Below are 25955 nucleotides of genomic sequence, written 5' to 3'. Positions count from 1 at the left end.
CGCAAAAGCCCATCGCGATTTCCTTGGGCATATATAACTCAGGGCGCGCCCGGAACTTTTATACAACGCACTCTTTATTTATTTATTTTTTATATATTTGTTTGTTTCTTACACAGAAGCCTTTGCAAGCACCATGTTTCACTAGCGTCGAAAGTCAGCCACTCCACAGCCGCAAAATGTTGACAGTGCTATTACGCTCTCCTTACCCGCCAGGGCGTGCAGCGTTATTGTGTGTCGCTCTCACCTAGCAGTCACCCGATAACCATAACCATAATGATCATCATAAAGGACCTAAAATATTTACACTGTCTGGTCGCTTACAGCGGTAAAAGAACGCCGACGGAAACTTCACAAAGGAGACTTTTTGCAGACAGTGGGAAATTTTACACGCTACACACGCGAAAGTCGTGAATCACAGGTCAGCAGGTTGTTTACGGGTTCGAAATAATCCGCGACTGCAGCAGAGCCGCCTTGCCGAGTATTCTCGCGACCAAACGACACCAATTGGATCCCAATATCTTTGCATTCAGATTAATAAAAACGAGATACGATAGGGAAAGCTTCCTTGGTTTCGATAAGGAGAGAACTTCTCTTAAACGCGAACTGTGCACTAAAGAGAGCAAGAAACGCCAGTGAAAGCGTGCCTTCGCATCTGCCGCCTCGCTTGGCGTTAGCGCAGTATTCGCTGACCAACTGCGCTGAAATTGTTTAGTGAACGTCCTTAGCGCTGTCTGTGCTCCTTACCACGCGTAGATACATTCTCAAGTACACATACAGCTTTTGTTTTGGGCACTAGTATTGGCGGAGCGCGATAAGCTGAACTGAAGCATTATAGGCGAGACTGAATGGCAGCTTCATTTTCAATGAAGCGGGCGCAATCGCTTCGATGGGAAGACTTCTATGGGACGACTTCGATGAACTGTTCGAAGCCCATCTCCCCCTCCCCCTTCGCGCTCCAACCCCCCCCCTCCCCCCCCCCAAAAAAAGAAGAGGAGTATACCGTGTGGCCCGGCCAACGTTAGCCAAGATCTCAAAATAATATAAAGAGCAGCAGAAAAAAAACGCGGTGTAGGATGCAATTATAAAACCTACGTTGTTCTGTCGTCACAGGTCTGACGACCGAGCACTTTAGGTCCTATAACCGTATCTTGCACGATGTCTTTTTCTTTCCTTTTTTATTATAACAGCTTGGAAAGCGTTCTCCGGGACACCCCATATAGTCCTGACTCGCAAGCGCCATCGAAGAATGTTGTGCATACTGACTCCCACAAAAGCGTAAAAGTCACCTCTTTCGTCTCCTGCATGATGTGGCGCTCGGTGGCGCCATGCGGCGACGCTATAGGCGACTTAACCGCCGAAGCTCTCCGCCCACCACGTGCTGTAGAAAAGGCACGCTTCACAGCATATTGCCGCCAACGAAAGCCGGCGATCTCAACGCGAACAGAGACTATAACAAGCCCCCGAACTATAGCAACGCTGACGTGTATACAATGTTGCGAAAAACTACATTTGCGGCACTCATTTGCTTACACACAAGACCGTTACCCTTTCTGCTTTTTCAATGACCTCTTCTTCTGGAGCTCCGCGCCCCATTTCCAATTAAACAGCGTTTAGTACGCGACGTTCGCATCACACCTTGCGTCGCCCGAAAACATGCAGTTAAGGCCGTAGAAGAGGAGGTGGTCGCTTCTTTCTTCCGCCTCGTTACAACAAAGCGCGCTTCGTTCAAATAAAGCCGAGGGGCGACGTACCACGAGGCGGTGCGGTTACTCGAGACACGACCACACACGCCTCGTCTGAAACCCTCGCGGAAATTTAGAGCGGTCACCCGCACCCACCGCTAAGTAAAGGCGTCCATTGTGCCCGTAATTGCTATCGCAAGCCCGGAGACACGGGCACCCCCCAAGCAGAATGATCTTTCTTTTGAGTGTGTGTACGTGCGTGTGTGTTATTAGAGCGAATGGTAAGAAAAATAAAATACAAATATTCAGACGGGAGCGCCTTTTCCGGAGCGCTTGTTGAACACGTACGGAGCTCTTTCACGACGGACGCGGGAGCGCGCGCCCCCGGCGTTAGCGCGAATCGGGCTTCAAAGCGGCTGCTCATTACTAGAGTTGGCGATGTGCGCAGCGCTTCAAAAGAGCTCGGAGCCCTGCGGACTTTTCGACCTCTGCCCTTCTTGTACGCTCTGTCCGTACTTCCTAATTCATACAGCGCACACTGCGGGCGAGTTCTAAGGCTTTGAAAAGCAGGCACACGGGGCTGCGCTTGGTCCGACTCGCGATTAAAGCTTGGTTGGCAAGTAGTTACGACGTTCCCCGCGGCCTAATGAAAGGACTGTTGTGATGAAGAGGGACGCAATGCGGATGATATGCTAGGGTGGCCGTCGGGTTTTTTTTTTGTGTGTTGTTGTTGTCGCTACAGAACCCAGTGGCGCGGACCAGAAGGAGGATTTGGCGAAGAATCGTAAAACTCCATTCAGCGCAGATTTTCCGGAATGCAAGTTCGTACATGTCTGTGTCAGCAAACGGACCGACAAGCACTTTTGTTGGCTGAAGGAGAAAAGAAAAAGAAAAGAAAGCGCGTCTTTCGTGACGGTTATTGCTATAGGTCTTGCGTATAAGCTACATCGCGAAAGCAGCATCACAAGTGTATGGCGATGCTCTCGGACACACTATTATTTACAGATGCCCTCAGCAGATGGGTGCTAAATAGGCGTAATTTCATTTAATTTCATTTTATTACCTTGAAGACCCCTCGATAGGGGTATTACATAAGGGGTGGGAATACATTAGTACATAATTTGCATAATACATAACTGAACACGCAAACAACAACAAAAAGCTACATGAGCTAAAGCGCTACGTACGTCAGCGCAAATACATAGGCCTAAATAATACAAACTAAAATTGCACGAGCATATAAGTCTGTTACCGCAAGTAATCGTGGATGTGAGCACGAAAAACCGGCTTTTTTAGCACCCTTGGAAGTGTTAAAGTGTTTAATGCGAAGGAATATGAAGGGAGGAAACGGCCGGGAAATTCAAGAGCACGATGTGTTAGCCCTCGTCTCTTCAGCAAAAGTTTTATTTTGGCATCCTGCACGTGCGACATCAGTAACTGCCAGCTTGTCGTCCTTACTTTAGCCGTTAAAAAAAAAAACCTCAAATACGAAGGGAGAAACGCTCACTGTGCGCATAACGCCATCGGCGAGGGCTTGTGTTCATGTTATTTTTTCTATGGGCGCTGCATGCTTCCTCCACAGCTGAAAAAAAAAAGTACGGCCTCTCCCATACTTCTCCAACCACGCCGGTCATGTACTAATTGTGGCCATGTTGTCCCTGCAAACTTCTTAATCTCATCCGCCCACCTAACTTTCTGCCGCCCTCTGCAACGCTTCCCTTCCCTTGGTATCCATTCTGTAACTCTTAATGACCATCGGTTATCTTCCCTCCTCATTATGTGTCCTGCCCATGCCCATTTCTTTTTCTTGATTTCAGCTAAGATATCATTAACTCGCGTTTGTTCCCTCACCCAATCTGCTCTTTTCTTATCCCTTAACGTTACACCTATCATTCTCCTTTCCATAGCTCGTTGCGTCGTCCTCAATTTAAGTAGAACCCTTTTCGTAAGCCTCCAGGTTTCTGCCCCGTATGTGAGTACTGGTAAGACACAGCTGTTATAAACTTTTCTCTTGAGGGATAATGACAACCTGCTGTTCATGATCTGAGAATACCTGCCAAACGCACCCCAGCCCATTCTTTTTCTTCTGATTATTTTAGTCTCATGACCTGGATCCGCAGTCACTACCTGTCCTAAGTAGATGTATTCCCTTACCACTTCCAGTGCCTCGCTACCTATCGTAAGTTGCTGTTCTCTTCCGAGACTGTTAAACATTACTTTAATTTCCTGCAGATTAATCTTTAGACCCACCCTTCTGCTTTGCCTATCCAGCTCAGTGAGCATGCATTGCAGTTGGTCCCTTGAGTTACTCAGCAAGGCAATATCATCAGCGAATCGCAAGTTACTAAGGTATTCTCCATCAACTCGTATCCCCAATTCTTCCCAATCCAGGTCTCTGAATACCTCCTGTAAACACTGGAGAGATCGTATCTCTCTGCCTGACGCCTTTCTTTATTGGGATTTTGTTGCTTTCTTTATGGAGGACTACGGTGGCTGTGGAGCCGCTACTTTTAAAGTATCGTTTAGTGCTTGCGTATAAAAATGAACAGAAAAAGAACATCAACTACATTACTTCTATGGCTAACTTAAAACTACACGAAACTCCATACAGCACAAGAAAGCCGGCACGTACCAAAATCGCGCACAAACTATGGATCACAAATGCTGTGCTCCAGACTACCTCGGTTATTAAACGATCTTATTGTTAATAAAATTGATATTGCAACTTGTTCTCCTCCTGATATTCTTGATTTTTTCTCTCATATGTGAGTTGTACAATGCCTGTGTGCTTTTGAAGTGCAGTGAGATTTCGTGTTTTTGCTTGCTTGCTCACATCTTGCTTTTGTTGTATTTTTTTTCCTCGCCTGATTTGCGATGCTTGTGCATGATATGTTGTAATGCTTGAATATGTGTGTACTTGGGAAAACTGTATTTCCGCGCTGCTGCTCCCTTATTTTCTTTTTGTATTTTTAAGGGTATTTGGGGCTAGTCAAGCTGCTACGAGCAGCTTTTTTCCCCACTTTACCCCCGCAAAGCTGTATTTAGTTTTTGTGGAAATAAAGCATACATACATACATACATACATACATACATCTTTCAGTATATTTACATACGGCTCGTCTAAACCTTAATTTGCAATGCCTCCATGACTGCTGAGGTTTCGACTGAATCAAACGTTTTCTCATAATCAATGAAAGCTATATATAAAGGTTCGTTATATTCCGCACATTTTTCTATCACCTGATTGATAGTGTGAACATGGTCTATTGTTGAGTAGGCTTTACGGAATCCTCTGTTTGATGCCAGGGTTAGCGCAGAGTTGCCAGGGTTAGCGCAAGGACATACTCAGCGCGCTCCATGGACGACCTCGAAATAGGAGTGCCACTTGATCAACCACGGTGACTCAGCGGATGTGACGTTCATGTGCTCAGCACGAAGTCTTTGGTTCGATTCCTGTTCACGACTGCCGCATTTCAATGAGGCCGAATACAAAGAAAGAAGAAAAAAAAAGAGGAAAACACCGGTGTACCAATAAATTTAGGAGCCAGCTACAGAAGAACCTCTGGCGTTCCGTCATAACTTATATAGGCACAAATGATGATTGACAGGAAACAGTCCAAAGAACTCCCTCCCCACTTCACTGCCAACTACGCCGTCTGTGATATCCCAAATGTTGTTTTGTGAATGAATGAATGAATGAATCGATAGATCATACAGAACAGTGAATGTATCTTCATCACTACATCTGGAGGTAGGTGAATTCATTTTCTTCTGACTTAGAACTGTAGTACACAAGCTCAACAGCAACTCTCAGTTCGCATCAATCATGTAACCCCGAAAAAGAAATACTTTGGCTAGGCTTGCAATACGCAACTTTGTTACCTGCCTCCTCGAAAAGGCCATACGCTAACAACCAGTGTCACTTCGGAGTTCACAGAAAACGCGCTCTTCATGCAACGGATTGGCGTCAAGTCACAGGGCCTGTTACCATGCCTACTTCCAGTGGGAAGCGGGCTGGTTGGTCAAGGCCTCTATTGTCACGTAAAGATCTTTCTTTGCTCCAGACCAACACGCGGAAATTGGTCACGTGAAGCAACTTATCGCTACCGAGAAGCAACCCAACGGCGGAGATTCACTAACAACTGAGATCAAGCATGTCACATGGACATCATAGCCGTGCCACCTTTTGGTTTGCTTGTTTGTTTAAAGATGGCTTTTGAGGTCTAGTAGGAAGTTTTATGTTTCGCATACTATGCGTTTGTAAGGTGGATGCATGACCTAAACGCTTGCTCTCTGAAGTAACGTTTTTTTGTTAGTTCTTTTTTTTTCGGCGCATGAGCTATTTTCGCCACCACTTCAATGTATGAATTTTTCTCGAATTGTCTTTCGAGCAAGTTTACCACGCTCGCTTTTCAGGACGTTGCCATCTCGCCTAAAATATATAAATAAATAAAAGCTTCCTAGCAACGCGTACGATATACTGAAATGCTAAGATAGTATATTTTTCCCACGCTCAGCCAGAACGGGATACATACGCGTCAGCGTAAACCACAGTTCTTATCTCCTTTGACTCGGGTTACCTTGAAAAGTGTATGATGCGCTATTCCTTGTCTCTCTCCCTCCCACACATTCAGAATCCACTTTGACTTTATTCTTAGTTCAGAACAAGTCGCAGCTGTTCGCAATGCGAACAGCAGGTTAATAAAACTGCTACTGGAAACTAACTTGAAGAAAATGAAGAAACGACCGCCTATTTAGAATTATCACGGTAGACTACGAAAGCTGTCATCAATCTGTTTCACGCAGAGAAAAAAAAAATAAAAACAAAAGAAAAAAATATGGGCTCGTCCGGGATTTGAACCCGGGACCTCTCGCACCCTAAGCGAGAATCATACCCCTAGACCAACGAGCCGACATGCCCCGGGAGTGTATAGCCTAGAATTCAAGGCAAGTCTCTCGACGTCGTAGCCCACAGTGATCTCATGGCGGAGTAAATCTTCGGCAAAGTTCATTCAATCGTGTGCGTGAACTCCAGTTAACGAACTCCAGTTCGTTAACAATGTTTATGAAACATGACATTGAAGAATGCAGAACAAAGGAAGGAAGGAAGGAAGGGAAGGCACGTGCTCCTTGCAGGGATCGAAGCGATGGAGAAAGAACAATTTAAGTGCTGAATAAATTGTATACAATGTCTCGTCAAATACTAAAGTTCCTCGATAACTATAGCGAGATAAGGCGTATCTTTTCTTTTTCTTTTTTTCTAGCTGGCTTCTTTTACTGAGTTGAGAATATCGGCAAAACTTGAGAGGTAGTGCTCGCTGCCATAGACCAGAACACTGCCCTGGTATCTATTTATATTATAATTCGTATAGGTTGATATAATTACACTCTAATCCGTCACATAAGAGTGTAAATGCCCGAGGTTTAAACAACTTTAACCGAGGCGCACGAGCCGACTTGCTAGGTTGATGGCACTCAGACCAACTTGCATGTGCACAGCAACGTGCTTGTTGTTTGGAAACAACATTAAACAAAGGTGTCCCGAGTGTCAGAAGATAGTGCGGTAGGGCCCATATTGACATCGTGAAATAGCTAGCACCATGCATGTACGAGTTTTATCGCTAAAATAATGTTTACTTTTGTGTGGTGCTTGAACTCGCAGGTGGCCCATGAGGGAGCATCTCAGCTATTTGCCTTCCCTTATGGCTTTTGCCGCCTTCCGACTAGTTGATTCACATTCGACACTAGAGCCGGCTCATACACTTCAAGGCTGTGCTGTTGGTATATGCACATTTATGCGTACAGTATATAAGCATAGATGTTCTCATGAACGAGAGGCTGATTGGTGGAGCTGGGATTCCGCAAACAACGCCGTGTTTTGCAAAATTTATTTTCCATTGCATACAAAAAAGTCTGCCGACAGTTATAGTAATGTCCGTAGACTACAGATAATTTCCATGAACAACAAATTAACTGCGTGCAGAAAGCTCGCGGATAAGCTCTGGATTCGGTGCGTCATACATTTCTTCATTAGATTTTGTTTATAAATATGTGAAGCCTTTACGTGCAGCCAAAGATACAAGACTGTAGTGAGGTAAAAGCGTCTAACGCTGTCCGTAGACAACCTACAAATCGTCTTAGTCTACGCTTATTCGTAGCTGCTCAGATGGCAGAGAATCACGTGCACGCCATGGATGTCGCAGGATACGTGACTCGAGGTGGCTCGTTGTCGTCTCTTCCATCTCAAAGTCATCTGACATTAGTGCGGGGGAAAACAAAAAAGAAACGATTGAGTTTAACGAGGCAGCAATATTTTCCCGCGTTTTTCCTGGTGTATTCAGCACATCGGCAGACGATGTATAAAGTTTGTGCCTACGAATAGAGAGACAAGCGACGCAGGCAGACAACTCACAAAGGCAAGGTCCACTAGATTAGGCCAGGGAGCCCAAAGCACGACGGCTGAGGCAAAGCTTTCGACGGCAGAAACTCGTCTTTTCTGGGGGTTCTTTGCTCGAGTCAAACGCCAAAGCAGCAGCGGATAAGAATTCCTGAGAGCGTGCGAAATATTTACACAACGGCTTAAGAGGTCCCTTCGGTGAAGGCGGTGAATTGTTCATGGAATTGTCGGAGAGCCTCCAAGGCAGATAATACGGATGCCATTTTAAGCCTTGACCTACTTTCCCATTAAGAACGAACGGGCGCTTAGCTTCCAGCTTCTATTGAAAGAAGCCCACTACCAATCCCAGCCCGCTTCCAGTCTTCTTCTGAATACATAACGCCCAAGGCATTATCTTGGCTTTGAAGCCGCCATTTTTTATGAAAGCTCGGGCCCCATCAGACTCCCTGTCACGAACAGGAGCAAACAAAAGCCAATTGTGAACAACGGCGAAGCGAGCTTAGGGGCTAAGTCGTCTGTCCATTGTTTTATTTTGCCCAGTATGTTCCAAAAGTGAAAAGGCGCACCACTTTCGCAGCTTACTCGTGCCAGTTCCAGTATAACGCATTTGCCGCTGCCTTCGGTGGCGCTCACCCGTAAAAAGAAAGGGCGCAATCTTGATGCGAATGGGCCATTTGCAAAAATTAACTGCGCATGCGCGCGAGAGGCATTTTCGAACCAAATAATATCGACTACGGACTTGTAGAAAAAAAAAGTATTGTTTCCATTCAACCGCTTCACCTGTACCACCGGCAAGCCCCTCTACTCGGCGAGGTTTTGGCGGTGTAGTAGTGTCTATTGAACAACGTCAGAATGCATTCCCTCTCAGTGGCCAGGTGAGGGGAAACTATGAGGAAGGGAACCACACTAAGAGGAAGAAATGTAGTCTGTGCGCGACAGACTTCGTTGAACAATAGCCTTGCAGGGTAGCCGACTTAGAGGCTTTCTCAAACGGAAGCTAGGTGCCAGCGTGAAGGAGTGCACACACGCCCCAGCTGTGACATGATGGCGACCACGTTGAACTCTGCATCATTAGCACACCGCCGTCAGATTCGTCCAGGTTAATTCACAATATCTGGCAATAATTCTTGCGTTTGAGAATTTGGCTCGTGCATGCTGTGTTCGCCTCGTTAGTGGCACCACTGAATCGACGCTGTGTGTGCGAACGGTGCGTCGTTTTATTTTCTCTATCCTTCGCTTTCTTTTTTTTTCTTTTTCTTTTTTGTGGCCCACAGGGCATATTTGAGACGCGTACTACACGTACTACAAGCTCGTGGTTTGTAGCAAAGGCTCAACTAGCATACTGAACACAATTGTGTCATTTGCGTGTACACTAAGCACTGCGATGCAATTCGTGGCGCACCTTTTTTTTTTTTTATAATTAAAGCCTTGCTCGAGAACCCTCCCGGCCTTTCCTGGCCGTGTCTGCTGGGTGCTGCTGCTGTCCCATTGCCGAATAGCTCATACATAAAAAAAAGAAAGTTCAATTACGTGACCTATGGTGCGATAGAATCTCGGTACCCCACCACCGCAACCCTATGCACTAACCATTAATGCCAACTAGCTTTTTTTTGTGTGTGATGAACGCCGCGTGTGGCACATGGCGTAGCAAAGGTGCGCGAGAGCGCATGCGCACGCTCGCAACATTTTCCGTTACGCCAAAGACACGGGATTGAAATACGCAAATTTTTGCAGCAGTTCATTAACCGAACCCTGGCTGCACACAGATTCCGAGACGTGCGTTGGATCTGTATGATTTTTTGTTGGCCTTCGTGAGGGACCGTCCTGCCCCTCCAGTCTTCAGCTTGTTGTGCGGCTTAATAGCGACGCTGCTAATTCATTTCTGCGCGAGTATAGAAATAATGAGTGGGCGTCTCTTTGTAATATACAGCGTATTCCGCTCCTGTTTATTTTCCACGGCGGCCGCATTTCGATGGGGGCGAATTCCGAAAACACCCGTGCATTTAGATTTAGGTGCACCTTAAGGAAACCCAGGTTTACGGCGTGCTCATAATCAGAAAGTGGTTTTGGCAAGTAAAACCACATAATTTAATTTTTTTTTCTGTTTGGTACCAAATAGGTATAGACTATAGCCGGTGCAATTTTAAAGTGCTATTCTTTTTCTGTGCCTTTCTAATCGTATTACTCTTACTGCTGCACTATCAACTATCAAACTATCAAGGCAGTTTATTATGTAAATCCCAAATAATTATCAATTTCATTTGTTGTCAATTTATCTACATTGTATTCGTTGCTGACGTTCTATGCACTTTGTATGCTTTTTCTTTTTTCTTTTTGAGAGTGCCCCGAAAGGCGTGGGCTTAATAGTAGTCGGAAGAATTCTATTAAGGCACTCGGAAGACTACAGCGAGGCATGCCTCTTGCTAGCTTCCGCAAAGGGCACACGTCAGCCTAGTCAGAATGGCGTGGAGCGCATCAGACGGGCTTTGACAGGCAATGCCGTATTCGTACGTTCAGGGCAGATTAGATTTACGTCTAGGTTTGCTACTGATTGACCGGCGCGACAAGAATAACGTGCAAGAAAAACGAAGTTAGCTTTCCAACGAATTAGGTCGTGGAGCCGCGTGTCGAAATCTCGGAACTGGCTTTTCTTTTGTTTGCTTTTTTCACTCGTGCCTTGATCGCGTACTGGCGGGTGTCCCGCTGATGGACGCGTCGGTGAAGTCGAAGTGCTGCGCCGAAGCCGAAAGGGCATCACGCTGAAAGGTATTCACGCTTATATATTCTCCGTTCACAGGGACGCCCGTTAACAGCTCGTAGCTATAGGTTCGCTGTGTCCGTCCGGAAGGCTGTCGTCGTCTTCCAGGCATTTTCTCATCCTCAGCTTCACTCTCGTGTTGAGGCGAAGAAAATCAACATTTTTAGCATATATGGGCCTTTGCGATCTCGGAGGCTACGCTTGGACTACCGCCACAGCTCTGGAAACTCGGCAGTTTGCGCGGGCTTTCGTGAGCCACGCAGACTCTGAGAGCGGCGTCGTCTGTGCACGTATTTCGGAGGTTACAAGAGGCAGTACTGTAGCGGACTAAGAGGAGGTTGTGCACATCACAAAGACGTTCTTGACAAGATGGCAGTGTCGGCTATGAATACCATATACATATAGCAGCTGCTGTCGCGGTAAATGAGTTCAAGACCAGATAAATCGATTAAGTCTGCAGTATTTATTTATTTATTTATTTATTTATTTATTTATTTATTTATTTATTTATATTTCCCGCTGGCGCGTGCAACAAGCTGAGCGCGAGTCATGGCTTTTCTATTTCTCGTTTTAGGCGTTCCGTTATGCTAGTTGGTGCTTTGCGCGCAAGGAGGCGGCAGTTGGGCGCAACGGCTGCCATAGAAGACTTCGTGAACGCCCTCCTGACTCGCGCCTCGCTCGAGAGACCGGAACGAAAAGTAGAACCGCTTCTCTCCCTTGCTGCGCTGCCTTCTTCGAGGCGCCGCCAGAGTTTCTCAACAGAAAGACTCGCAAGCAGGCACGTAAAATGGAGAAGTAGAAATGTGGTCGAGATCAATGGTTCCTTTCAGCATATGCCCTTGCCTCAGACGATGCATTCGCGTGCATGCAAATCACACAAGCGACATTTCGCAAACTTCTTTATTCTTTCTTTTGTGCTAACCACATAAGTTTATAATTACCTTTCCCGCTTGCTACTCTCCCGATTCGGGCGATTTCTTCCCGTAGAATATCCCCAAGTGGCATGTGACTGGAGGCTTATATAAATAGGACGAATATTATTATTTTTTTCTTTTTCGTCCCCTTTATTGAAAGGAAGTGATTCGCTCCGTGTCCAAAATCACGGGTTTTTCATGAAGCGAGATGAAAGGATTTACAACGGAAAGAAAAAAGCGTCGCCAAGCACGAGTCTCAGCACGCTTCACACAAGGGACCCAGGCCTCGCGCCGCATTTTTATTCGCTTTAACGCCTCGGGCTCTTTCATTCCTTTTCCATCTTTTCTAATAACCATCTTCGCGCCGCTTCATTATTTGATACAGTGGGGGGAAACCAGTCTTGTTATTTTTGCGCCCAGCTCGTCGTGTCGCTTCGAATGATAGCGAACGCCGTGCATGCGTGCACATTGAAGGCAGAGAGAGAGCATATATATATATATATATATATATATATATATATGTGTGTGTGTGTGTGTGTGTGTGTGTGTGTGTGTGTGTGTGTGTGTGTGTGTGTGTGTGTGTGTGTGTTTGTGTGTGTGCAGCGAAAGATGCACATATCAAGCAGCCAACCCAGAAGCCCTTTATTGCACACGGGCCTGGAAAAGTATTTCCAGTTTTGCATGTCTCGGCGACGTCGTACGCGTCCCTCCGAGCCAACGTGAGCTCGTTGCGTTTTTCGCATTCCGAGCAGAGAAATGAAGCCAGAGGAGACCCGCAATACAGTCGGCATTGTGCACAAGTTTACTTCACAGCTATTTTTCAGTGGATTACACAAGCACGTAAACGAGATGACACAAAAAGTCAACATACCTCAAACTTATACAAGAATAAATGTAACCAGCGAGAATGCATCGGCAACCTGTCGCATGGGAGATATAAGTTAAAGAGACATAATTTTTCAGAGACACACAAAAATGTGAATCATAAAACGGAGGAGAATATGTCGAAGCTGACGCATACCAAGCAAGAGAAAAGCGTTTAGAAGGTAGCATGGTGTATGTAGGGTATAGCTACCAAATAACTATCTAATTCCGTTCGTTCAACTGGGTGTTTAAACTTAAAACATTTTAGTGGCGGAGAATAATAAGTTTCAAAAGAAAATCGGTATATTATTGTTGGAACTTGATAGCTTAGTCCTTGCTTTCCGCAATCGACGTTCGTAAACGGAACAAGTTTATATTCCTTGCGGAAACATATCAGCTGTTGGAATTATCTGAAGAAAAAAATATAGTTGATGAGGATAGAATTATGTAAGCAAATAGAAATTGCATACTTTGTTTGCCTTCTTTCTCCACACTCGTATGCTTCTGTTGCCGACCTCTTTGCGTCTCTGCAGCTGACTTGAACTTTCTGTCGCCAAGTTCACTTCTATTCTCTTGTTCTGCTTGTCTATGTTCGGGCACATGCTCATCGGCACTCATCCAGTGGCACATAGCCATTGGTCCATATTGTTGTATGCTCGGCAAGACAGCAGCCAGCCTTGCCACACTGGGGGGCAAGAGTCAGCGAAAGCTTCGCTTTAAAAGCGTCGTCTTGTTTGTCGCTTGTTAGTCGCTGGTTTTGTAGGATAGAACACGGACAACAAAAGCGCGCTACTGTAAGCGAATAAGCCAGATCATAGCACCTTGTATCTCCTGAAGCGCACACCTCCTGTCCAAACGATGTTCCAAAGTTTGGCGGTCGTTCGAGAATGGTAATAAAATCACAGCGCTCGTGTGGTTTCCTGTGCCAGCGAAGGATGGTACGAGTCTTTGCCCATGCAATGCGCTTCGGCACAGGCAATGCTAACTTATAGTCCGGAGTAGAAGGCGCTGGGGCTGTCGTGTCAAGGACAGTTACATGGCAGATGAAAGAAAGGCTCCTCCAATGCATGCGCAAACGAGACTTGAGATCGCATAATCCCTCCTATGAAGAATGCATAAGCATCTGTGGAACACCACTCCAAGCCGCAGGTTAAGAAATTCAATTCTGTAGTGTTACGTGCATGCCGAAACCTCGATACAATCACAAGGCAAACCGCAGTGCATGGGCGACTCCGGTTTACTTTTGACCACCTGGGATTCTCGAACGTGCACCGAAATCTTAGTAGACAAGCGACTTCCTATTTTTCTTTTCAGCGAAACGGCGGCCTAGGCGGCCGGGGTCGAACTTACTCCCTCGAACTCAGGGGCTCAACGCCATAGTCAATGGGCGGCGAGTCGCCGCTTCTTCATGCAGGACGTCGGTGAATACGCAGAGCAATCTGTTCACCCGAACTGCATCTGCAAAAAACACCGCGTCAAACTATTGCGTCATCTGAACGCCCTCTTTGAGAAAGAAATTCGAAGGACATGACCTGCGGGGGCCATAAAGGTTCAGCTCGGTGCGGTGATAACAATTCGATTCGCAGTGTTCCGAGAAGAGGCGTGGCATCGCTGCATTTTTGCTACGCTTCTCGTCGGAGGCGACTACGATCCTCGGAGATTGCTTTTCTGCTGAGCCCGTGTTTCCCCTAATCCGATCACAGTGGCTGTGCAGGAGCGGAATGAGCACCTCTTGCGACTTTATCGACGCTGTTTCGGTTTTCCGTAGAACCTCACAAGGAGGTACAAGAAGACATTCTGCTTTGTCTATATACCTTTCGCCATCGGGTTGTCCTCGATCCGCACTGTCACTAGCCGATACTATAGGTGCCATCGTTTCGCAAGAAAGACAGTAGAGGTGCTTTCGCTTTTGGTTACATGCTGCTTTTCTAACTTGTGTGCTTTCTTATTGCTTTCCCTTTTGCCGCTTTTTTCGACGATCTCTCAGCCTGCATTTTGGCATCCGAGGTTGGAGAGAGAGGTGTCAGCGTTCGCCACATCATTAGTTTAGGTTCGCCTATCGCTAACTATGTTTCTGCGATGCACGCAGACCTCTACCCAACATTGCGCTCGGTCATTATCTAGGGCGTCCTGCTGCTGAGCTCGACGTGGAGAGATCCAGGTCTGACCGTGGCGGTCGGTGTTCGACGAGGGGCTTTGGCTCCTACACTCTCGCAGCGTAGTGGAAATAATTACAGGGTGATTGGAAGTACAAGTGGACAAGACGAATTCATCAAAACGAAAGCGTGGAAAACAAAGACGCCAAAGTGGATGCGGAGGATCGAGAAACAAAGAAACCAAGGCCATGGAGTTTTGCAAAGAGAGATAGCAAAAAAAAAAAAAAAAGGCAGATTCATACGATAACGCGAAGGGAAGTGCCTCGCTTTCTGAGGCCAGAGCTGACTGCCGGAGGACCAGAAACACACAGATGCAAATATTCGAAAGAGCGTGAGGCGTGTGTCTGCTGTGGGAAAAGTCCGGACGCGACTCGGCATATTGTGATGGAATGCCAAGATATCCACCCCAGTTAGAGGCGTGTCGGGAACACCCACCTGGCAGAATCGCTGAGGTTCAAAGTTGACGGGAGCGTTAACCGGACAGCGGAAGAAACAAGCAAGTGGAGCCATTTAGAACATTGATGAAAAAAAGAAAGCAGAGAACTGAAAATCCCAATGTCGTTACGTGCAATGTAACTTTACAGGATGAAGTAGAGGTATGCAAGATGTTGGAATGCATTAGATACTGTAAAAGCTTATTAATTCAAGTAGACTAGGTGACTATTACTTGCCATCCCATTTCAAAGGGGGATGCCATTAGAAATCGTCATCATCATCACCATCACCACGACCTCCATCACCACCACCTCCATCATTATCATAATCATCGTCGTCGTCGTCACTTTCATCGACAACGACAAAAACTTACATGGATGTGTCAGGGCACAAAAACGAAGGTAGATACGAGATGTTCTCATAAATCTGAACGATGATTGAGCGGATACAGCGTTCGGCTGCTGAGCGTGATGTGACGGGTTTGCTCACTTTGAAAGAGGCAATGTACGAATACGTTCGCGTGCTTCAGTGAACGTCGAATAAATCTTCGGTGGCTGAAAATGCGCGTAATACAGTCTCTTCGCTGCGGCGTCCCTATGGTAGCAAACTGTGTAGCTTCGGTGTATATTAAACGCCATCGACTGTTCTAACGCCATCGAGTAATCTTATTCAAGCGTATAAGCTTGACGTGACGAAGTTGATGCGGCACTGCACTCAGCTGCGGGGGGACAAGACGGGAGCATACAAACTAGCTAACTACCTCGGAACAGAGCAATCTTGAAGGCAAAATTTGTTGCTCCTCACAGTGCGATGTGCGATAAAAAGATGAACGAACGAACAAACAAACGAACCAATGAATGAAAGAATGAATAGAGGAATCGATCAATCAATTGTTGATTGTACTATAATTTATTATGGCGGTCATTACCTTAGGGCGGTCACTACCTGCCCTAAGTAGATTGTGAGGGAATACATCTACTTAGGGCAGGTAGTGACCGAGGATTTGGATCATGAGGCTGAAATAACCAGAAGAATAAGAATGGGCTGGGGTGCGTTTGGCAGGCATCCTCACATCATGAACAGCAGGTTGCCATTATCCCTCAAGAGAAAAGTGTATAACAGCTGTGTCTTACCAATACTCACCTACGGGACGGGACAGAAACATGGAGGCTTACGAAAAGGGTTCTACTTAAATTGAGGACGACGCAACGAGCTATGGAAAGAAGAATAGTGGGTGTAACGTTAAGGGATAAGAAAAGAGCAGATTGGGTGAGGGAACAAACGCGGGTTAATGACATCTTAGTTGCAATCAAGAAAAAGAAATGGGCATAGGCAGGGCATGTAATGTGGAGGGAAGATAACGGATGGTCATTAAGGGTTACGGACTGGATTCCAAGAGAAGGGAAGCGTAGCAGGGGGCGGCAGAAAGTTTGGTAGACGGATGAGATTAAGAAGTTTGCAATTAGCACATGACCGGGGTAGTTGGAGAAGTATGGGAGAGGCCTTTGCCCTGCAGTGGGCGTCGCCAGGCTGATGATGATGATGATGATGATGATGATGATGATGATGATGATGATGATTGTATAACAAGCACAAGGAAACAAAGTACTGATTAAAAGCTTTGCCGATTTAATCGCCATTAACAATGACACTTTTAGGAGTGATCCGTGATAAGTGATAGAGGCGGAGTTCTTATGCTACCCGCATGCCGGAGTGTTGATTGACTAGTCACAAATAAGGAAGGCGCAGAAAGAAAGTCACCACTCAATGTTTCTGTTTGTCATTATTTACGCAATCCAACTAATTACAAGTGGGTCGACAAAGGTTAAAGAAAATTAGATAAATGATATAATAAACGAGCACACTTTACTACTGGTCAGTCAAGAATGCGGGTAGGGGGATAGGTATGTGACGCCCGCGCATGCAGCATGCGGGAGTGAGTAAGCGAAAACTTTATTCTAAATATCAGGCGAATTGGACGGGGTGGGGCCATAAGCACCCCAGCCTCGGCGATGGTCTCGATTCCTTGGACACGGGTGGTTTCCTCGGCGTGCAGGACGGCCCACAGTTGATCGGCGAGTATGTGGCTGAGCAGGGCCGCCTCACAACGCGCCCCTCGGTTCGAGACTACCATGTCTACCCCGTTCGTGGGGGATTCCTGGTGCTCGCTACCGGTGCATACCCACAGCATGTGCTGCAGCGTCGCTCTGGCTCCGCACGCTTTACAATCGTTGGACGGATAAATGTCGGGGTAGCAGAGGTGAAGGATCGTCCGGTTCGGATGTGTGTGTGTCTGCAATTGCCTCCAGGCCTGTTTCTTGCTTATTTTGGCGTGCGGTGGTGGGTATTTACATCTGTTCAATCTGTAGTGTTGCGTGATGTCTCCGAAAGTGGTCATGAACGTCCACTCCCGCATCGCTCTCGCGGTGGGCGAGACGTCGGGATTGCCGGCGGGCGCCGCAGCTCAGCATGTAAATCCTCGAGCCACGGCGTGGGGCGTCTCGTTTCCCGGAAGCGGAGGGTCCGTGTGTGTGGGGCGAGGAAACGGTCGTTCTTGCGGCAAATATTGCCGTCTTGAATTTGGAGAATGCGGGCCGCTTCCCGGTAGATCCGGCCGCTAGCGTAGTGGCGTATCGCTGCCTGCGAGTCGCTTATTATCGCATGCGGGACGAATGGAATTTTACACCGAACGCGGTATATCTGCTGGGTGCTCAGCTAGAAAAGCCGGTGGGTTGGTTGACGCCACCGGACACCTCGCTATCGACGTGCACGCAATGACTCGATCGGCTACTTAGGTGGCAGAGAGCTGGGCTCCAACGCAATCGAATGTTACCCGTGCTCGCAACAGTCCATGCGAATAATTGGCGCGATAGCACCTGTATGGGAGGACATCGCGAGAGGGAAAAAACTGTTTTCGTGTGAAATATGGAACCACCCTCAAGGCCAGAACACACGCGCGCTATCCGACGCACGCAAGCTCGTGCCTGCGCGCCTCGCGAGGAATGGCGGTTTGCGTGTGTACAGCATCCATAGAGCGTCCTGCAATAATTACGCGCGACCGCGCGCGCCCACTTGACCAAGGAGGTTTAACAAAATGCCCAGCTTTTTTCTAAAACCTCCTTGCACTTGACTAACTGATTGACGTTTTGACAGACAACGTCTCGCAATCTGTTATTGAGAGTGCTTCAAATTTCTGAAATATTGATAAACGCAATCGTTTTATTTTTAGAGCCATTAGATCAGCACAAGATGTAAAGAAAAAGCACATTCTCGCATGACAGAAATCTGCCTCACTGAGTGCTGATTGTGCAACGCCGTAGCTGCATAGACTGGCGCACGGAAACGCGAAACAGCCAGGGTCCGATATCTCCGTGCTCGCGCCGACGCTGGGACACGTTAAGAACGGTCTCGCACCATTTGCGCATGCGTAGGCGCGCCGGCAAGCGCACGTGTGATTTCGCATCCAGGCTCAAGGCTACATAAGGCGTAAAGTGAGTGCCCCGAGCATTGGGTTTCGCTTTCAAGACACCGTGCCTAACGCGAAAGCTTCGCAAGAATCTTCTCCACTAAGCTCTCGGCTGTCAGGCGAATGCCCTGTAGCGATAGGGCAGCGTTCCAAGGATGAACTTTCGGTCATGCACGTTGAGACTGAGCTAATTCGTCGTTACCGCCTCGCGCCGCATTTACAGCCGGTTCATTTAGGTGCCACCACAGTCTCTAAGGATAAACAAAAAATTATTGGATGTGGTAATGTACGATGAAACACTTCATGTACGATCCATTGACAGTGCACGTACGGTGTTTGTATGGTTCGCACTCGTTGCAACTTCTGTACGGCTTGTGTGCGGCCCCCACTCCTACGGTGCACGTATGCAGTCCGTGTACGGATCATAAGCAGTGCGCACACGTTGCAATGCAACGTAGTCTTTATGCATGGCCTACAATCGTACGGTCTGTGTACGCTCCGAGTGTGGAGCCCGCGCTCTTTGCAATAATCATACCGTGTGGAGTGAACAGCGCATTGAGCAGGACAATGCACTGTTCAGCGGTCCGATTCACCCACACGGTATGATAATCAGTGGCCAACTCGCCCAACTTTCTACATTACTGAACTCCCTACATGGTTAGAGATGCAGAAGTTCGGATATGACGTGCCAGTTTTCTTGTTTTCTTCGGCCCGTAATCACACCAAAGCGAAAAAAAAATCGCCTTGCACGCAGTCCACGGGCTTTGCTTTTACGTTTGCGCACGCTCGCACACACACATAAGCATGCAATACTCCTATACGGTTTCTTTAAAGAAATAAAGTGATATGGGTGCGATGCGAAAGGTGCTTGCAACCTAATTTGGAGCACCTCACAAACTATTCTCAGGCATTTCTTATTTCTTCTGCGAAAAGAAGCTCATCAAGCGTTCGTAGCTTTGACTAACGAAGAGCGGTTTCATGGAATGGCTCAGAAAAGAGTCTGGTAGCTGCAGCGAAAGGGCACGACGCTTACGGTGCCACTAAATAAAAACGCGTTCTGTTGCACAGTTGCTTTTCGCATCAAACCTTACGACCAGCCTACGTGAGATCAACCAGCGATTAGCCATGCGGGCCTCGCCGAACACGGCAACAGCGGGTGTGCCTACTATAAGGGACGCCTGTTGGTCTCCTGCAAACAGATAAGGCCCTCTGGGTGCTTTCCTTGTATACCAGCGCCATCGATCCGCGCACGGGACTTTACCTATACGGCCCCGGTTGCCATTGTGTTCTCTCTCGATGGAAAAGACGTTGTCGTTCGCATCGATTTAAGACGGCATCAGTGGCCGTCCTTGGCAAATTCGATGTATCGTCCTGTAATGCTCCAACAGAGGAAAATAAAAGAGAATATGTAACGACGGTCGCGAACATATTCTAACGTGGCGTGCTCTGCTAGACGAGCAGGACCGGAGGATGAGGTTTTTTTCTTATAAGTATTTCTTTTTCTTTTTTTTATAAATAATTTTATTTCTGCGTTAAGCGGTACCAACTGACTCGACACTGTACAGTTATACTTTATTTTATTTTTTTTCTCAGCAATCTGTCCTGCATTGTGCGTCTTTCGTATTTTTCTCATGCGCACCTCCTTCATCAATTTCGCCGCAGCGACAATATTTGCTTCTGTATTTCCGGACACCGCGTTTGCAGCCGGTAGCTGCCGCGACCGATATAACTTTAGCAGCATGAAACGGTGTTCATTTTGCGAGAACGTCGATTCAGCACTTTCGGTTCAGTTCCAATAAAAAGTAATAAATTAAATAGAAAAAAACAGACCTATGCAGTGACTCGCTTGCCACTATAACCTCGCACCGTTCTGTCCTCTCACTCATGCACTTCACATTAACGTACTTCGCTTTCTAAAGCTGAATATTGCATTATAGTTGTCAGACCATGACGCATTGTTCCCGCCAATACCATATGTGTTGGGACGTAGACGTCCGCTAGACAAAAGCACACAGCAGCGAGTTGACTCGCAGGAGCCAGAGTGTCACAACTACATTAGCAGAATTGCTAAAGGAAAAAAGAAAATAAATAAAGGCCAACAGGGACCCGCCACGCAACCAGTCATGAGACAAGGCTAAACCGTGCTGTCACCAACAGGACAGAAAAGAGCGACGAAATCTGGGTCCAGAAGACGAGGAATGGAGCAGCGTTGGAAGGATCCCTGCGCAAAGCCGTTTCATAGAAAGCCGACTGCTTCTTTTGAAATTTCATCAGAATGCGTTTCAACGCTATGTCCAACCGCGCGCGCTACCCCCGCGCTTCTCGTCTTACGTTCTGTGGAATTCGGTCGGAATATATATGTTCTAATGCTACGTCCAACTGTACTACAAAACCTCCGCGTTCTCTGCCTCTCGTGTCACAGGAAATTCATCTGAATGTCCTTCAGCGTCGTGTCCAAACACCAAAATATTCGCGCCATCCTGTGCACGTCTGTCAGTTGCAGTCTACGGCTGTTTCTTTTTTTTTTAACTCGAGTCCGCGCGGTTTACAATACATTGCTTCTATAGTTATGTGTCTATGCGTGGGCGGCTTCAGGACGGCTTGCGTTCCTCTGCTAGCATGTGTGCTGTTAAGAAATAACGGCAAGAAAACGTAATAGTAGGCTTCTGCACGCATATTACAAGGTGAGTGCGATACAGAAAAAAGGAAAAATAACTTAAGTTATATTCGAAGAAAATTATATACGGTTCCGTTATAGTCAGGCCGAGCACAGAGCAGAAAAATAATCGGTACGTGAACTAAAGAGTGGGAGCTTTCAACGAAACAGGAGCTTTGCCATGAACGTCTGTTTTGTTCTAGTTTTATTTTTCCCGAGAAGAATGCGTGACGCGCAGTTACGTTAGCAATACTACATATCGATTCAGAACAGTTTCCCCTATTTCCGTGGAGGATAACTTGACGGCCTGTTTCGCAAAAAACTGCGGAGCAGGAGGCTGCTGCAGTGCGCGCAGGTGGTGCTACACTCGCGCGTTTGCTCGAAATGTCGTAGCCGTACTGACTAAACAAAAAAAAAAAACTAAACACGCTTTATTTAATATATTTTTTTGAAGGGCTGACTCTGGTGTAATACGAGCAACGGGGAAAGAACTGACGAGCGCGGCAAGGGGCAGGCCCGCTGCGAGGAGCAGGATCTACAAGCGGCGCAGTGTACCCGGGATTCCTTGAGCCAGGAGAGACATACAAGGGCGGCGCGACGGCCCCACCGCTTCGCGATCGACCGCGTGCTACCTAGACAGAAGCGCCTGCGAAAGGTTGCCATACAGATGCATGCCAGTATCCTTCACCATGCTTTTTTTTTTTTGCTAATCATTGCATGTAAAGCTATAGAAGCACTGGCCACTCGCATACTCCGTCCTGCCATAAAGGTAAAAAATAATAATAATAATGTAAGTTATTAGAGGTAGGGTGCGCCTACAAATAGCAGTCGAAGTTCGTGCTCAGTTGATCATTCTTCACATTCACAAATTGGTTTCTACCCGCCGCGGTTGCTCAGTGGCTATGGTGTTAGGCTGCTGAGCACGAGGTCGCGGGATCGAATCCCGGCCACGGCGGCCGCATTTCGATGGGGGCGAAATGCGAAAACACCCGTGTGCTTAGATTTAGGTGCACGTTAAAGAACCCCAGGTGGTCAAAATTTCCGGAGTCCTCCACTACGGCGTGCCTCATAATCAGAAAGTGGTTTTGGCACGTAAAACCCCAAATATTAAAAAAAAAGATTAAAAATTCGGTTCTTGAACTCACTGGAAAGCACGAGTTCAGCCAGTGTGATAAAAAAACATAAAAGGAAAAAAATAAGGCAGCAATGAAGCAGTCTGGAAAGCAGCCGTTCAAGGAAATGACGCGTTCCGACGCGTATCAATGAGGTTTTGTTTCGTAACCAACTGCGCTCCCGCGGTGCGCGCGCATTGTTACGAGAGGCAAGCAGTGATGCACCCGCTTGACCTCTTTCCATTGAAAACGTCGACGTCAGGCGCTCGCCTCTCCTACCGGCGCTGCTCAAAACATCGTGCAAGCTGAACCGGTGCTTTTCGCCACAGCGGTCGCTTCGCATTTTTCGCCGTCCAACCCCTTCGGCTTCGGCGCACTCTTACACAAACGGAAGGAACGCATGAAGCAACACGTTGATTTGGTGGTGATGATGATGACGATGATTTGTTTCTCTTTCTTCTTATCCCTCTCTTCTTCACTGCTAAGAGGCCGCAGCATGGTCCGAGTGCAAGCCTTGTTTATCCAGTCTTGAAAGCTTTCCTAACCTAGCGCTTAAGACAAGCTTTCCGATAACCAAAAGCCCGCCCCAGTGAACTCGAATGCTGCTGGCGCGTGGGAGACAACGTACTCATCGTCGGTATCCCGGTACACAGGGGAAAAAAAAGAAAATAACAAGTCAATTTATTCATTTATCTCTCTTTGCCGTGATCACAGACGCTGCGTCACGCTTATCTACTAATCATATTTGCGTTGCGCTTGTCAAGCAACCACGTCGAGTGTTTCTCATAGAACTATTGCCGTAAAAAAAAAAGGGGGGGGGGGGGAGAAGGTAGTCATCGCTTATCTATGCGGGCAGTAGCTAACGACCGCGTTGTAGGTATGTCGGTAACTGCAATTCATTCATCGACTTCCCAGAAAGTATAACGGGCTAAAAAAATTAAGGCGTTTTACGTGCCAAAACCATCTTCTGATTATGAGGCACGCCGTAGTGGAGGACTCCGGTAATTTCCACCACCTGGGGTTCTTTAACGTGCACCTAAATCTAAGTATATGTATGGTAGACGCGGGTATTTTCGCATTTCGCCTCCATCGAAATGCGGCCGCCGTGGCCGGGATTACATCCCGCGACCTCGTGCTCAGCAGCCCAACACCATAGCCACTGAGCAACCACAGCGGGTAGTATAACGGGCTAAAGAAGCTACCGCTCTATTCGAGAAGCCAAAAGCGTGTTATTGTTATTCACGGTCGGGCGCGCTAATATATTTGAGCGCGATATTGACCTACTTCTTCGGGAGAGAATGCTAGAACGTTGGGGCGGTAGCGACTGACATTGCCACTTGTGCGCAATGCTCGATGCCTGCGGAGCAGTGGTAAATTGCCTTGCTTTGCACACCGGTGTCTGTGCAAACTCAAACTACGCGTACACGCACACGCCCCCATACGTCCTCGTACCTCTCCTCGCACGGCATACGCGCCTGCTTGCTCGTACCATTGCGTGTGCCTTGAGCGTGTCCATGCGCTGCTTCTGCTGTTGTACGTTGATTCGACACCGAGACTCTGGCATGGGACATCGATCTGTGCGTTCCGTACACGCTTTCCGTGGTGCTCACAAAAGAAGGAAGAGTGCACCAGCAGGTACACGCAGCTCAGCGGCGAGCCGTGCAGCCCTGACCTTGCTATATATATGTGTGCCCGAAATGTCGAAGAAACATATAGAAAGAAAACGGTGTGTGTCTGTGCGCCCCTCTTTGGAGATGCGAGGACACTCTTACGGTCCTCAGCGACTCGTTTGTCCTTTTTTGTTCGATCGGAGGGCGGCGACGGTGGCGGCGATCTTAGTGCGGGTCACGACGTCTTAGCTATACAGCCGGGTCCTCCCCCCCCCCCCCTCCCTCCCGTCTTCCCATATAGAGTTTCTCCGGAACTGGGGCGATCCCAAAGCACCGGCCACGTTATTTTCTTCTTTAGTTTGCTTGCTTCCTTTCCTACTTTCTCTCTCTGCACGAAGATTTCTTGGCACGGAAGCCCCGCGTGCGTGACCGAATGCCGTGTCGCCCGCATGTCGGCAGCGCAATTGCCTTTGATGTTTGGCGAAGGAGTGATCCCAACGTACCGTACATACCGCCTTTCTGCGGCCCTTCGTTTTCATGGCTATTTCGCGTTTGTTTTTCTCCTTTATGCCAGTACCTTTCTCTCCCTCTCTCTCGGCTAGACGGCTGGCCAGCGAGCCTTCTGTTTTGATATCATTAGGTCACGGCCGCATTATCGATCAGGTATCTAAGGTCGGCTCCTATTGATTCGCATGAGTTCATGTTATTAATGTTTGCGAACAGGGTCACTGAACCCAGGCTCAGAATTCATCTCCGATGCAAGATTCACATGGAGCCCATTGATTTGGATCAACTGGGGAGAGCGCACGGCGTGTAATGATCGTCTAGACATGTGCTAGAAAGCAAATAGCTAGCAACTAATCGGTAGACCACAAAGGGGTGTATCGGCCCAGTGCAAGCTGCAACGCAATCTGCGAAGTCATTTACGCTGCAGCATGTCTCAATAGGACGAATGCTGCCGATATGGAATCCTAAAGCCAGCCAGCGGGCAAACAGGCACGTACCCGTCCCACCGTAAAACGAAGCTAGCATACCTGGGAAAAGAAGCAGAACCTGGGAAGGCTTCGGCACAAGCTTACACGTTCTATTCGTGCATCTGTATAGTCTTTTCGAGAAATATAGCTTTTGTGATTCCGGTGGCGCCGTCTTAGCTCTTTTGTGATGGGCAAGGCTCCTGCCCACAGCCTCACTCACGAGAGAAAACGAGGTTCGTGTGGTGGTTTCGCACAGGACTTGGGAGTTCACCGTCTGTGAAAGTGTCGTCGGCAAACTTTCGCAGGCTCCAACGCCCACATCTATGCAGATGTCGCTTTCGCAGCAACTCCCTCCGCGGTTTTATACGACGCGAGACTGCCGAGCAAGATGCGAAGGACGATTCTTGTCTCGATAAAGATGGCGAGTTGTTAAAGGTCTCAGCTGTCATATTATACAGTCCGCATCCGCACGTGCTCGAATTCTGTGTGCTATTTATTAACTACTTACTTAATGTAATTATTAAACTTTTAATAATAAGTGATCGGTTAATTGTTGTTGGATTTATTAGTTAATTAATCATTCTCAGGAGTGCCTCAGCGGCTTTGGATGCATCGGAGCACAAGGTCACGATTACTGGCCGCAGCGAACACTGGTCGCTGAACGAACGAACGAACGAACGAACGAACGAACGAACGAACGAACGAACGAACGAACGAACGAACGAACGAACGAACGAACGAACGAACGAACGAACGAACGAACGAACGAACGAACGAACGAACGAACGAACGAACGAACGAACGAACGAACGAACGAACGAACGAACGAACGAACGAACGAACGAACGAACGAACGAACGAACGAACGAACGAACGAACGAACGAACGAACGAACGAACGAACGAACGAACGAACGAACGAACGAACGAAC

At 47.4% G+C, this 25955-nt stretch overlaps 1 protein-coding gene and 1 non-coding gene across 2 annotated transcripts in view; both read right to left on the bottom strand.

Moving 5' to 3' along the window:
• Positions 1–25955, bottom strand: part of LOC142570360 (membrane metallo-endopeptidase-like 1) — a 189654-nt gene that overhangs the window by 144880 nt on the left and 18819 nt on the right. The gene's annotated exons all lie outside the window — the stretch shown is intronic.
• TRNAP-AGG (transfer RNA proline (anticodon AGG)) lies at positions 6523–6594 on the bottom strand. The gene has a single exon. It is a non-coding gene; the product is annotated as a tRNA-Pro (tRNA).

Source organism: Dermacentor variabilis, chromosome 2 (genome assembly GCF_050947875.1).
Source record: "Dermacentor variabilis isolate Ectoservices chromosome 2, ASM5094787v1, whole genome shotgun sequence".
NCBI lineage: Eukaryota > Metazoa > Arthropoda > Arachnida > Ixodida > Ixodidae > Dermacentor > Dermacentor variabilis.
This window is presented reverse-complemented; position numbering and strand designations above follow the sequence as displayed.